A 15,389-nucleotide genomic window follows, 5' to 3' on the forward strand; every position below is an offset into this window, starting at 1 on the left:
CCCCAACTAAATTTAATTACCCGAACAATGAATATTATTTAAGATATTCATTTAAATAGGAGAATTATCCTCAAACGATTATTTTATTTTTAATATAATTATTTAATATTATTATAAATCAGTTTAAAATCTTAAACATAAAATTAGTTGAGGATTATTATTTCAAATATTCTTTTAAAATAGAATTATTTGAGATTTAATTATTTAATAATTATTATTTATTTATTAAATATTTATTAAATTATTTAATATGATTTAAAAATCATAAAACCTATTTTAAATATTTTCTGAAATCCAGAAAATTATTCTAATACTTTCGAATCGTCAAAAAGATTATCTCGACGTACTCTAAACATTTTGACTATAGTATCAAAAGAAACTCTCCCTTATTTATTTATCTGTTGACAACGGTCAACTCACATTATCTTAGTACTTCCACCGAAAATTCTCGGAAGTACATATATACATATATGAGATGAGTTTTGTCTATCAACAAGAAAAACGCTTGAGGAACTTCGATATAATTCGAGTTCCAGATTTATAAAAAGCTTCTTTAAAGGACAAGGATGGGTAGACTCTAGTACTTTATGTACTGGAGCGACTACTAGTGTGCCACTTGTAAACATGTGAAATATGTGGAAAGCCTGGATGTATGGGCCACATATAATATGCCCGAATGCGGCAAGGGTGACAACTGGATGTATGTGAGTCATCCTTCTACATGTAGAGAACAATAAATAATTACCATTATACGACTGATTATCGTATTTTGGGGGCTCCGGTTAATATCCTATTCTTCCAACTGGAATTGAGATACGATACTAAAACCCAAGCCTAGGTGCTGGGTTTACCATTTGTAACGACTGGGAATTTCACGATGTAATTAAGTGAATAAAGTATGATTCATGTGAGGTGATTATAATATACATTATGTGATTAAGTGATGGTTAATTGTCTTTATTGTATATTAGTATTTGGGAGCATAGATAGATGCGTTCCAATTTAAAGAGTCAGCTTAGAGGTTAAGCTGTGTTGTCGGGCCATCAGGTAGAACGTAACCCGTCTTAAAAAAAAGGGGGTTAAAGTGTTTAAAGGTGAAATATGTTTTGATATGTGAAATGGAATGTTTAAGTGAGAATTATGTTCTAGTAATGTGTCGGTTAGTAAAGATAATCGATTGTGAAGCGTAATTGAAACGCTGAGGGTTGGGCCGTCAAGCGGAACGTGACCCGATACGCAAAAAGAGGAATATTAATGAAAAAGGGGAAATCTATGATTAATTATGAGTTGTGATGTGTGGATATATGTGCTTTCTTGTCTATATGCATGATTACGTGATCTGTTAATTTTTAAAAGGATTTAAGGGATTCATTTGATTTAAAATAAGGATTATTGGACCTTTATGCATTTTTATAAAATTATTCGAGTAAGGTCTTAGAGACTTTCTAAAAGTGATAGATGGATTTATTTCGTGATCGTTGCATTTGAAAATGATTTTATAGAGCTAAAATGCTATTTTCAGCATTATCTTGTAAAATCCGTATTTAATCAACCGCTCGCTCAAAAATTATTCCGAAAATATGGCTGAAAAGCTAATTTCGAGATCTACATTTTAAAATCATTATTCATTTCATTCTCATCTTTTCCGAAAGAGCTATTTCTTGATTAAATTCGTTTTTGGATTAATAATAAGAGAAAAGAAATGTAAAAGTATGGTAAAATGACCATACTACCCTTACAAGCCAATATAAATACTCCCTTCCCTTCCCCTTTTTCTTTCTTCACCCGGCCTCACTCTCTCTTCTCTCACATTCTCTCATTTTTCTCTCTTTCTCTCTCTCACTCGAAGCTCTCTCTCTCTACCTATGTCTCGATATATGATCTATCTTCCTCTCTATTTTTTTGGAAACCTTCATGAAACTTCACCCTTGTTCCATATATGAGATTTGATTCACTTGCATCTGTGTGTTTATACTTGCATGCGACTATGTATGTGTGTTTGGGTTCAGCTTTTGCCGAGTTCTTATCTTAATAAACTCGAGATGATGTGATTTGTGATGATTATATCTTGCATGTATTTGTTGCTGTGATTTTTGGAGAGAAATCGGAGGTTCAAGGTTGGAAACCCCCGAATGGGGGCACCACCGTGGAACCACCGCCACCGGTGATGAACTCCGGTGAACCGGTGGTGAGTCATAATGTGTAAACTGAACTCTACTAATCATAAAACCTATTTTCAAAGATTGCATGTGGTGATTTCATAAAAACCCGAATGGGTCCTTGATTTTGAGAAGATAAATTTGATTGTTCTTTGATAAAAATGACTTGTTAATGTATATTCTTAGTAGTAATTGGGAGATTTGATTAGTTGATGATTTAATGAATTGAATTAAGAGTTGCATGTGTTGTTTTGCTTGAAAACCGAGTGGTTCATGTTTATTAAGTTGATTTTAATGATGTAAATGATTTATTGTTGATTGATTATAGAGATTCTTGAATAAGTAGATTGAGTTATGGTTTAAGAACTCCAAATGATGCATGCATGTCTTGATTGTTGGAAATTTCGGGTGTTCTTGATTGATCTTAAGGGATAAGTTGATTTATGCGTTTAAACGAACTATAGGTGTAATTTCGATTTGGTTCTAGTAAGTGCATGTCAAAATTTATCTATGCATGTGTGTTTCTTTTGAAAAATCCGAATGGATCTTATGGTTAAAAGAGATTAAGTGGATTTTGTGAGTTTATGTGCTAATTGCATTAGTTACTAGCGAGAATCGACATGAGAATTTGGATGCATGTCAAGATAGAGTTTTGCATGTAAGCGTTTAGGCTAAAAGATAATTTAAAGGAATAGTGGTGACTTGATCCCAAGTTTTTATGCAATTTTAGTGCTTGCATGTTAATGCTTGATTCTTGGTTCTGTTTGGTTGTAAGGGCCGAATGGAATATAGACATAAAAGAGATTGATTTGATGCTAAGTGAATGCATGTGTAATTTCTAAGAGATATTTGATTTACTTGATTATTTTGGTTCGAATTAAGTGTTGAAAAAGGAAGGATTGAGCCGTCTAGTTACAAGGGTATATAATTGCTATGATAACTCAAGTATAGAGTTGAAAATGCAAGGATTAAATGATATATATTGTATTTACATCGTAATACGTGATTCGAAGTCTTTATGGTTAAAGTATACGAGTTATGGTATGGACGTGTTGTGTGATTATAATTGAGTATATATATACTCTTAGGATATTGCGAATAAGGGAAATGTTAAGCGTTCTGGGAACATCAAGTGGGAATCTAATTAAGGTTTTGGTTTTTGATTGTAGATTCGGAGCGTGAGGGCATTCAGGCTAGGAAATGGAAAAGTATACTAGGAGGCAGTAGTTCAACCTTTGTGAAACAGGAAAGCGAACTCAGGCAAGTAACTCTACTTACTTGTGTAAATGGTTATAAAGAGGATATTGTTCATGCCATGTAGAGTATTGAACTTTAATAGTAATGTACCCCTGTTATTGATTCTTGTGATACCCTATTTTTGTTCTTGTGAACTTGTTATTGATAAGACTATTGTTCAAACCCTTTGGTAACCTTTTCTTATCCTGATTATTTGTAAATACCATGAACTGTTGCAAACCCTATAAGAACCTTTACAAACCCCTTGTGTAATGATCCTTTACTCCTTTGTTTACCTTATACCCTATTGATCCTTGAAACGGTTTTGATTCCCTAACTTGCGTACCTTGTTATCATTTGATCAAGATCTTTAGCATTGAACCTTGCTTAACTTTGGTTTATTCACTTCCTTTGAATTCTTGAAATTTAACTTAAGAATGAGTTTTGACTTGAAAGAGTCTGAATTATTTCATATTCTTGGTAATGATAAAATGGATTTAGTAAACCTTTCTTTTTCCAATACAAGGTTTTCCAAATGAATTCCTGATGGATTGGATTAGGACGTAAGAGACTAGTGGGACTAGTCCAGTCATGTTAAGAGGCTAGCGGGGCTACTCCAGTTTAAGGCTGAAATTATGCCATTGGTGCCTTAAAGACCGGATGGAGGTCGGTACGGGTTGATCACCCGTATTATTATGAATTGAAAGTTAAAGTATTCCAATCAAGGGTTCCATGACTATTTAAAAAGGAATTGGATTTCCTATCTAGTAATTGATTCTTTGAAAATGAAAAGGCTTATATTGTTCTGAAAAGAGTTGATTGTGATATTGTGAAGCTTACAGCTTGTGAACCCTGATTTTTTATTATGTTGATATTATCAATCATATAATTGATTCCTAATGATGAAAAGATTATCGCTTTCCATTTGAAAGATCATTTGTGATCCTATTAATGATTTGTGATGAATGTCGGCTTTCACCCTATCTTGAGCCTTGTTCCTTGAAAGCCCAAAGCTTTTCTTCATAACCCTTTCATAGCCCAAAAGATAGAAATCTGCCACCTAGAAATGATAAAGTCGAATGTCCTGAGTTCAAAAATGGTATATTGTGGATTTTATATCGTAGAACTGTTTTATAGTTACTTGCTGAGTTTTATACTCATGTGTTTTGTTTTAATCTAACCATTGCAGTTAAGCAAGAAGATGGCCAGACTTAGGCGCACTGCTCGTAAGAGCGTACCTGGTGGTCCCTATCGTGTGGAGGCTTCCGGTTACCAGAGCAGGTAGTGCAGGTTTTGAGTGAGCAAGCGCTTAGCCGAAAGGTTGTTAAGATACAATGGGTTATCTGTCGGTTCCAAGTCGGAATCGACTATGTAAATTTGGTTATATTTTGGGTTTTAAATTATATTCTATGGTTGGTAGTTGTAATCTTGTCTCATACTTTATCCTGTTTGATCATGTTAGTAGCTAATCGGGGTTTATGCTTATTTAATCCTTAGTTTAAAGGTGTGTGGGTCCTCATTTTCCTAACCCCGAGATTGAGGGCGTCACACCATTAAGGTATTTGCAGACTAATAAGTCAATGAAAGAATTGTTTCGAAAAGAGGTGTGTATCACCAAGAAAATTACGTTAAACAAACATATATCCATATATGGAATCTGATATAAATTTCTTGTACAGTCTTTTTATACTGTAAATTATTATGCTGGGCGTTATAGCTCATACTTATTTTCTTAAAATGACACAACAGAACTGTAAACCAAGATGCCGATTAGAAAGCTCACAACCCGGAAGCGAGTAGGAAATGGCCAGCTTTTCTTGGCGTAGTGCCACAGGTAGACCGTATAAGCTGGATTGGGTTTCAGTTATTTTTAGTACGTCATATATATAAGTATGACTTATGTAAGGTAGTAATGAAGAAATATATATTTGGCTTAATTACTTTTAGTCTGTAATACCTATCACCTTGCGGATTTAATAACTCTAGTAATGCATTATTCATTTCTAAGACAATAACCTGTAAGTGTGTGTTGATAAGTGTAGGGTTGTAGAATTGTGAGTATATATATAATGGTGTGCAAGATAAGTGTTAAACATGATTCAGGATGGCATGGCCTCCTAAATCCATGACCCCGAGTTGGGGCGTCACATTGTAGCTCCAAGGACTCCAAGGTGGCGCAACTTAGTGTAAAAATTAAATTTTACCTAGAAGCTAGATGGCGCAAGTGGGCTCTAGAAAAACCAAGGAAAGATGCTTAAAGGCGCAAGTGAAGTCCCATGGAACACCCTAGGCGTAACTTGATATAATTTTTAATGCATGGAACCTCCTTGTATCATCCTGGTCGTAAGTAACATCTCAGCAACAATTTAAGATTCAAATGTTTCAAGATTAAATATTTTTGAAAATTAAAAAATTTCAAGAAATTTTTCAAGAACTTGTTTGATTTGGTTCCTTTCTCCGGATCTTGATTTGTATGTCAACTAACAAGCTCTGATACCAATTGTTAGTCCCAAAGTATCGTAGAAGGGGGAATTGAATACGATACCTACAAATTCTTTTGATTCATTTTATGTTCTTTGTTAAAGTACGAAATCAAAAGAAATTCTTTTGATTCTTTTTATGTAGACTTTCAAATATTTTGACACGGGGCACCCTGTTAGCCAAGTGTTCTAATTTGCTTCTCTTCTCCTACTAGTTGACAATACAATATGTACTTATCGACACCTTATTTATTTCTTACAAATCGACATTACATTTCTACTAATCAACAGTTGACTGGTCGATTAGTACAAATCAAATATCACTTGGTAGATTTGTAGGTTTAAGGAAATCGACAATACACTGTCGATTTGTGGATTATGGAAATCAACAATAAATTTGTCAATTTGTAACCATTTAACACCACTTGTTGATTAGTAGCTTTTGGGCTCTAAATACTTGGGCTTTGGAGATAACTTGACTTGGGCTAAAATACCTTTGGGCCCTGGAAATTACTATCTATATAAACTTATCTTAAAATAATTTCAACCCTTGAATATCTATTTTGATCTTTAGTCTCTTCAAACTACTTCATGTTTTCAACTGAATTCTTCTGATTTAAACTTAAAGAACCATTTCTTGATTTGATGACGTATAGTGCACTGGTCTGGTTCACAAATGATTAGCATTGAGCTGATCTTTTTTGTTCCTTTTTAATACTCAGTTGATGTCTGTCTTCTTGTAGCTTCTTGAGATTGATCCAATAGAATCTTGAGATCACTAATACTGTGAATCAGTGCATTTCCCTATCACTCAGTCCTTTGATCTTTAATTCTTCACGGAGACATGAATATATTAATGAACTTCTTTTCATGATCTGATTACGGACTTAATGCATTAATTCCATATTTTGATTTTTTATATTTATCCAATTTTCGCCTTTTGGATTCCCGTGCTTCACAGTTAATATTATTTACTTGTTTCTTTTTCATGTTGATTTATATTCCCTCGGTTACAAATTACGTTACATTATACTTAGCAATATATATACATATATATATAAAGTAGAGTTAAAACTAAATATAAATTAAGGGAAACGACGACGATAGTGAATTAATAAAGAGGGAAGATAGATGATGGTCAAAAATCGTACACGACGAAGGACGATGACGATGGTGATGGATGATAAATAGAAGGAGAGAAAAAACATGGATCTTATTGTTAAGAGAAAAAAAGGGCGGAGAAATTCTCATAATGAAAAAAAAGAGACACCACATTTTTGAAATAAATTGATAAAATGTATTTTTAAAACTTTCCTATTTTTAATATTTTAATATACGTTTACGGATTATGAGGTAGAGCTAAAGAAAATTTCCCTAAGACATCCATAAATTTGTGTGTATTTTATTATGCATGTAAATATTCACAATTCTAATTTAGAAATAAAATAAAAAGATTGTAAGTAAATTAAAATCAAGATTGCTTTGCTTACGTGATTTTCTTATAATCTTAGGATATTATTAACCTCGCGATCATTATTCTCTTATTTTATTATATAGACTATCGACAATTGTGGATTAACGATTCGATACGTAATACGGATAAAATGCTAGTAAAAATATTAAAAGGTTCTTTTAACATGTACAAAAAATATATTATTAGGCTATATTTAGCACTCCCTGGGAGGGGCCCAAAATAGGAAATGCTCAAGATAGTGTATCATTTAAGAAAAATATTCAATGGGGCTGTCAAAAATAGGGGTGTCAACGAAAATAACCAATTTTTGGGCTTTCACAACCTTTCAAAATAAAAATAATATTTTATGTCATGATAAAGACATGTATTTTTCATATCTATTTTAAATTATACTTATATATAAATAGTTTGGCAATTTTGAGTGTTAATTGTTACAATAAATTTTGTTAAGAATGATGTCAAAAATACAATTAAAAATTGTGATAATAATATATTGATATTATCGATTAGTTGACAATATTGACCATTTTGTTTAGCAATATTGTTGGAGATACAGTAAAAAGAGGCATATTTATTAACGTGATTATAAATTAAACTAAACACGTGAATAACAGCTTCATTCTTATGTGAATAACCGGAAATGTGACATGTCACATCTCCCCTGGACATATACCAACTTTAAAATTAACTTAAAATGGACACATTATGCATCCAAGTACAATAAAATAAAGTGGTTAGCTAGTCTTCGATGTCGCAGCCTGGGACATTATTAACTCAGGCTTTTGCTGCAAATTTGAAGTTAGCACAGGTCTGTTTACGGTAGGCAAGTGGGCTGAACCCCAACTTAGAAGCTGCAAAATCAATCTCCAACAAGTTCTCCTCAACTTGATGCCCTCCGATCACTATCGAAGTTCTAGAATTTAGTCCTCCATCCACAAATCCTAAACCCATAATATCCTTATTTACGCGAACCATCGAGTTTCCACTGTAGATCCTCCAGTACACGTCCATGCTCTGTAACACCAGATCAGTTGTTGGCACAGAGGGACCAGTATACGCGGTGCCAATCTTCTTGGTGCTAAAACACGCCCCGAATGGTGCCACAGATGGAACTCTAGGCACATTCAGTTCCTACAGCAGTGCTTCACCTTCGGAGTAAACTCCAGCAGTGCTTACTGGATTGATAAGAAGTGGAGTGTATGTAAGCGGTGCAGTTGAAAAATCGAATTCTCCAAAAAAAATGTTGCCATTGGATGTTGAACTCAAGCACACGCCAAACTTTCTTTTCAAGCTAAATGCCGAAAAGAATTGTGAAGGCATTGACACTTTTGTCCTTCCAAGGCCAGCCATGCCAGTGACACCACTAGAAAGTTTGTCTAGAAGTAATGTAGCACCGCAAACAAAGAGGAAATGTGGTATAGTGACAGGTCCATCGACAGCAGAGTGGACGGAAAGAGCATCAGAGCCCAAGGTTCCACTTGTGGCAATGGGAGCATATGTGTTTTCAGGAAATAGGTTGCACGTGTTATTGGTGCAACCAGGACTCGCTGGGGAGTAACATTCGGTCATGCAACTAGTGGCCTTGGCAAGTGAGCATGGAGCCGAGTTGCAACGGGCTGGACGGTAAGATGAGGTGGTGTAGCCTTTCTCATAGACTGAGCACCGAGATCAACTGCTAGTTTAACAGGCACAAATATCACTAAACTGCTAGTTTAGTGAGCATATGTGTTATTTGTTTGATTTCGGTTATGTATTGGAGAGTTGAAGGGTCTTTAGAGATCGGAACAAGCCATTTCTGTGAGATGTAAAGGGTAGTGTGGTTTATCAGCTGTGAAATCTTGGCTATTTATACAGTGGCCATTTCAAACTAGTCAAGCAAAGGCACCCAAGCTAAAAACAATTATTCAGTAGTTCATTTTTCAAAAATTATAGACAAATTATTAAAAAATTACTGAAAAATTACTGAAAAAATGTTGCTAGATAGTTGAAAAATCGGTCAAATATCTCCCATTATTCATCAAATTTCTCACAAAATCATCTAATAAATTACATATCAATTCTCAACCAATTTATTCTGATTTTCAAAATATATAACAATCCCCTCTTATCATAATTTCAGATAACTTTTGTTAAGACAGGAAGCTTAGGCTCACTTATGTGGAATCTGGAACCACACCTAAATGTTCTTGTCATTTTCTAACATTTATGAAGCCTACTTGTCTAAATTTAAAATTACGGCGTTGGGAAAGGATATGTGACGCTACACAAAGGGGAAATTTTAAGTTTCAACAACTATGTTTTTGTCCATACTATCAAAAGATATTACTAAAAAATCTTATTTTTAAGAAACATGTCGTCTGTATGTCTTTAAAATCACGAGGATATATCAGAAAATGGAAGAAATGGGATTTCATAAGAATAGATAAGGGAAGCTATCCGAGTAAAATCTTGCATCTTCCTTTCCTGCACAGTGCAAGTGCATAAGATCTTGTCCGCTCTACTAAGCTTGAGTATGATATCATATTGAATCCGAAGACGGTACGTCATTGGTACGTCATTGTTGATTAAATACAATGAAACTACATGCCGCTTAATTAATTTAATTAATGAACACTGGTTTTATTAATGAAACTACAATCTTTTCTACTATCTATCTATACTATTATATTAAAGAATAAACATTAAAAATTTGGTTATTCGTTATTGATGATTCTATTATATTTAAAATAAGACACTTATATTATGACACTTCATATTATATTTAAAACAGAACACTTAATATCAATTCTATATTTAAAATATGACACTTCTATTATAACACTTCATATTATATTTAAAATAGGACATGCACCTAAAATTAATCGTCTATCAATTCTATTATATTTAAAATAGAACACTTATACTATATTTTTTATCTATACTATTATATTAAAGACGAAACATTGAAAATTTGGTTGTCGATCGTTGTTGACCGTTAGATTTATTCTTAAAAATTAGTATTATTTAAGAGGTATAAGTTCGAATACTGCCGGCAACATATTAAAATTATAATAAAAATAGTATTCTTTGAGAGGTATAGTCAAAATTAGAATTTACAATATATATAATAAAAACAACCGTGCATCGCACGAGTTAGATACTAGTATATTATAATAACTTAAAAAAGGTATAATATATAGTTTGGTTGACCCCTCATTTTGGTTATTCAATGTTTTAATTTATATCATATTTGAATGAAAATAATTTCAAGTGTTAAATATAATTATGTGTCATAAATATTATCTATAAAAGTAATTAGTTGAACACATTAAATATATATTAAAATTATAAATACATAAATATTAATATATAATCAATAAATTGATTGGTACGTAAAAGATAAAAAGTTAATATTATATCATTAAAAAGATTTAGACCGATTAATAGCGTCGATCTAAATCTAGGCCGCATCATTTAATGGCCTAAATTTGAATCGGGTATTAGATTATTGTTGGGTAAAATTTAGATTGAAATTTATCCATTAGATTCTAATATTAAAAAAGTACACTTCATAAATTCTCAGGTTCGAATCCCATCAATAACAAATATTTATATTATTATTTATAAAAATATATATAAATTCTCAGATTTAAATTCCGTTAATAATAAATATTTATATTATTATTTATAAATATATATATATATATATATTCAAATTCGAATCTTATCAAATAACTTAGAACGACACCTAACATGTTCTTGTCATTTTCTTACATGTGTGAAACCTACTTGTCTAAATTTAAAATTATGGCGTTGGGAAAGGATATGTGATATGTGACGCTGCTCAAATTGGAAATTTTAAGTTTCAACTACTATGTTTTTGTCCATACTATCAAAAGATATTACTAAAAAAACTTCTTTTTAAGAAAAATGTCGTACCCCTGTCTTTAAAATCACGAGGTTATTTAGCAAAAAAAATAAAAAAATCACAAGGACATAATCAGAAAGAATTATAAAAAAATGATTTCAGAAGAAAAGATAAGGGAAGCTATCCTAGTAAAATATTGGGGTAATGATGAAAAATATTCATTTTTTAAATTTAATATATCAAAATACCCCTTTGAAAGCACTTGATTGAAAATATCCATTCAATTATGTATTTTGTAATTGAATAACGATAATACATATTTTTGAATTGGTTATCTCAAAAAATTATAAAGAATACACATTCATAATTTGTATATTATATTAGAATTAGAAAAAAAATTGGATATACATTTAGAAAAAATATATCTAGTACAAAATATAATATCCAATTCAAAAATGTCTATTCCAAATAATATTTTCAGTCATTCACCATTAAAATTGAGTATTTTTAACCATTTGCATCAAAAAAAATATTATTTTTAACATTTTTATAAAATCTTGCAGCTGCATAGTCTGTGGATAAGATCTTGTCGTCTGCGTGATGCACTCTGATCTAACCTACCGTCCCTTTAAACGTTTCTCCTTTTGACGTTTTGTAATGTTCACCCTAAATAATTGACTACTAATTTACGTCTAATTTATAATAGTAAATATAGTCATAAGTGATTTTGTTGGATTCGTATTTATGAGTAATTTAATATAATAAAAATTTTATATTTAATATTAATACGAAATTAAAGATATTAACAATTAAAATTGTGTCTTGTCAAACGTGATAAAACACAAATAATAAACGTTTTTAGGGACGGAGGGAGTGTTAAGCTTGAGCATGATATCACATTCATTCCGAAGACGGTACGTCATTGATGATTAAATACAATGAAACTACGATATGATATAATTAATTTAACGAACACCAGTTTAATTAATGAAACTGCAATATGATAATAATATATTGATTCCGTTACGGAGGTTGTAAAACAGGGAATTGAAAAGATTGGGTCAAGAATATTGTTTTAGATTAACGAGTTCAATTTTATAAATCAAACTATCATAATAACTCGTAGGATCATTTCATAAAATTATTTTTTGCACAGTGCCACGGTAACATCTTGATTACTTTTTTATTGTTAAAAATTTTGTGCATTGTCTTATAGTTATCCTATACAATTTGTTTTTTTATCAATGTATGATTTTTAAAAAAATATATTAACAACATACGCAACGTTTTTAATATAGTTCATTAAACATATTATATAATATATTATTCTTACTATGTAATTTGTATTTATTTAATTAATAAAAGTAGCATAGTCACTCTACATTCAAAATAGATTTAAACTAATTCATAGAATTTTGTCAGTTTGTTCACAAAAATTAAACTAAAAATTAACTAAGCAAAAACGTTGAGTTCAGGTCAAATAATCTATGAGTAATGACCCTCAGTTTAAAAAGATTAATAATGTCTAACAATAGTCATAAAAGCTTGTAATTGTATTATTCAACAAAATAGAATTTACACTAATGTTAATATAAATTAAATTTTGATGGATAATGTTACTTTTTAAAATTCAACGTCTAGGTTAATGTTACATTATTTTCTATATCATAATCCATTAACTATGGTTGTCATGGTAAATTTAGTTTTTAATCTACTTAATAAAGTTATAATTTGATAAGATGACCGATAATTATCAATGTCATAATTTATTAATTAAAATTGGCTTAATTCACATAGTTTTTAATACATATAAAAAATTCAGATTCAATTGATCATTCTCACTTTCACGGAATGAAAGATTTTTTTGTTCTTTTCTATTATATCAATGAAATTTAATACTCCTTCTGACTCACGGGATTCTTTACATTGGGGGATGAGGGATCACGCATTTTAAGGATCTCGTAAAACATGGTTGTCTAAATAATTTTCAATTTTTTTTCTTTTAAATAAAAATATAATATTTAAATTTTTATAAATAAAAAGAAAATTCTAAAAATAAATTATAGAACGATACTTAATAGTAGCCTTAAAATGTTGGGGTTAAACCCAATATGTAATATGGGCTTGGTGATACAAGACATAATTGGATTGGGTAATAATTGTATTTGTTGACAATTATTATCATAATGGGATTGAGTAATAATTGTATGTGTTGACAATTATGATCATAATAGGAATGGTTAATAATTATATGGGCAAACAATTATTATTGTAATCAGATTAGATGTGTCTTGTTGGCTAAGTTTGTGATGGCTATATATACATAAAACACATCTCACTCAAAAACACATTTCACAAACACATCTCACAAACACAAACACTCTCGTCAAATTTGGGGCTGAAGATGAATTAGGGTTTGAGGTAATCAGTGGGGTTTGAGCTTTTCAGAGCTAATGAGTTGGGTTCAGAGCTAATCAGTCGGGTTTAGGGTTTCTTTTCTCAGTCAAAAATTGGGTTTATTCAGTCGGGTTTAGGGTTCAGAGCTTTCTTTTCTTTTCAATCGAGCTTTTCAATCGGGTTTATTCAGGTATGCCCTTATTTTCTTCTCTTATTTTCAGAGCTAATTTCTTCTCTTATTTGCTTATTTTTTCTTTTTGTAAGCATGCATTTTTGCCTGGTCGGTTTGTGATTTTTCCTGGTCGGTTTGATTATGTATGTTTGTGTTTTGATATAAAATAAATAACCTGTTACTTGTCTTGTTCTTCACTGTAATTATTATTTTTGCTTGGCTTGTATTTGGGTTTGTTATTTTTGTTCTTCAATGTAATATTCAGATGCATTATCTGAATATTAGTTCTACGAATCATTAGTTCAAAATAATTTAGAGTTTTCTTATAAGTGCTTGATTTTGCGCCTGTTTGTTTTATTTACGGAATTGATTTAGAGTTTGCTTATAAGTGTAGAATCTTTGAGTTTTGTGCATAGTTGAGAATTGATTTAGAGTTTGCTTATAGGTAGTTTACAACAGGTTGGTTCATAAATTAAAGTAATGTTTCCATATGCTGCGAGTGGAAATTAGGTATGTAATTAAAATGTTTAATAAACTTTAATATGGTAATCCAAATAAACACAGTGCTTATATAGATTCGGCAGATCAGATTGTTATAAGACAGGGTGAATAATGGTAAAGCGAATGTGTTTTTAATTTATTAAATAAGGGACTGGTTTTTAAGGGGCTGGTTATGTTAATTAAGTTTTTAAAGGACTCGTTTAATGTAACTATAAAAGATGTATGATAATAAATGGATAAAATATAAAACAATAAATGTGGTGCTAATATTATAGAAATTTAGCGGTATTCTAAATTTGATAATTGTTTTATTTTTATGTAGACATGACTGATCAGGATAGTAATTGGTTAAATCATCCTAAGTATAGTGAAGTATATAGGAATGAAGTACAAGATTTTGTGAGAAACTCGATGTCTAAATTCGGTGTTGGAAATGAAATGAAGTGTCCTTGTCGTCCATGTGATAATCGTCTATGGTGGTCTCAAAAGGATGTTTATGATCACCTTGTCTACAGTGGACCTCATGAGAGATTAGTACACTTTATATACGAGGTTTCAATATCGACGATTGAGCGCGAAGAAAATAATGGATTTCAGGATAATATTAATGAGATGCTGAACGCTGCCTATGGTAATGTGGGACCGAAAGCAGATGCAAAGAAATTTCTACGTCTTGTCAAGGAAGGAAGACAGCCATTATATCCAGGTTGTAAGAAATTTTTGCGTTTAAGTTTCTTAATTAGGCTTTATATTGAAGATCCCGTTGAAAAGAATTTTTATCATCCTGTTAAGAGGATATCATCAGAGTTTTCGGAAATAGGCGTTGGAAATACAATTAAAGATGACATGCTTGGGAAGTTTTCACATGACACTAGCTTTCATACCATGATAGAAAATCATGAAAATGAAGTTACATGGTTCAGAAATGATGTCCCTGCGAAGGAAATTGCAAAGGAAATTCCAGATGGAGTGAATGATTAAGTCAGGTGTTCTTTGTTATTACTTAAGGCCTAAGTGTTTGAATTAATTTATTTAAAAGGAAAGGGTAGATAAATTATATAAAAATAAAAAACTTCAATTAAATTTTAACAACAATTTATAGTCGGTGAGTATATGATAAATG

The 15,389-nt window shown here is 31.3% G+C and overlaps 1 pseudogene; it reads right to left on the minus strand.

Annotated features, from left to right (window-relative positions):
- Positions 1 to 7,910: 7,910 nt before the first annotated feature.
- Positions 7,911 to 9,896, minus strand: LOC141680387 (putative aspartic proteinase GIP2; annotated as a pseudogene).
- Positions 9,897 to 15,389: the final 5,493 nt, after the last annotated feature.

Source organism: Apium graveolens, chromosome 8 (assembly GCF_009905375.1).
Source record: "Apium graveolens cultivar Ventura chromosome 8, ASM990537v1, whole genome shotgun sequence".
Classification (NCBI taxonomy): domain Eukaryota; kingdom Viridiplantae; phylum Streptophyta; class Magnoliopsida; order Apiales; family Apiaceae; genus Apium; species Apium graveolens.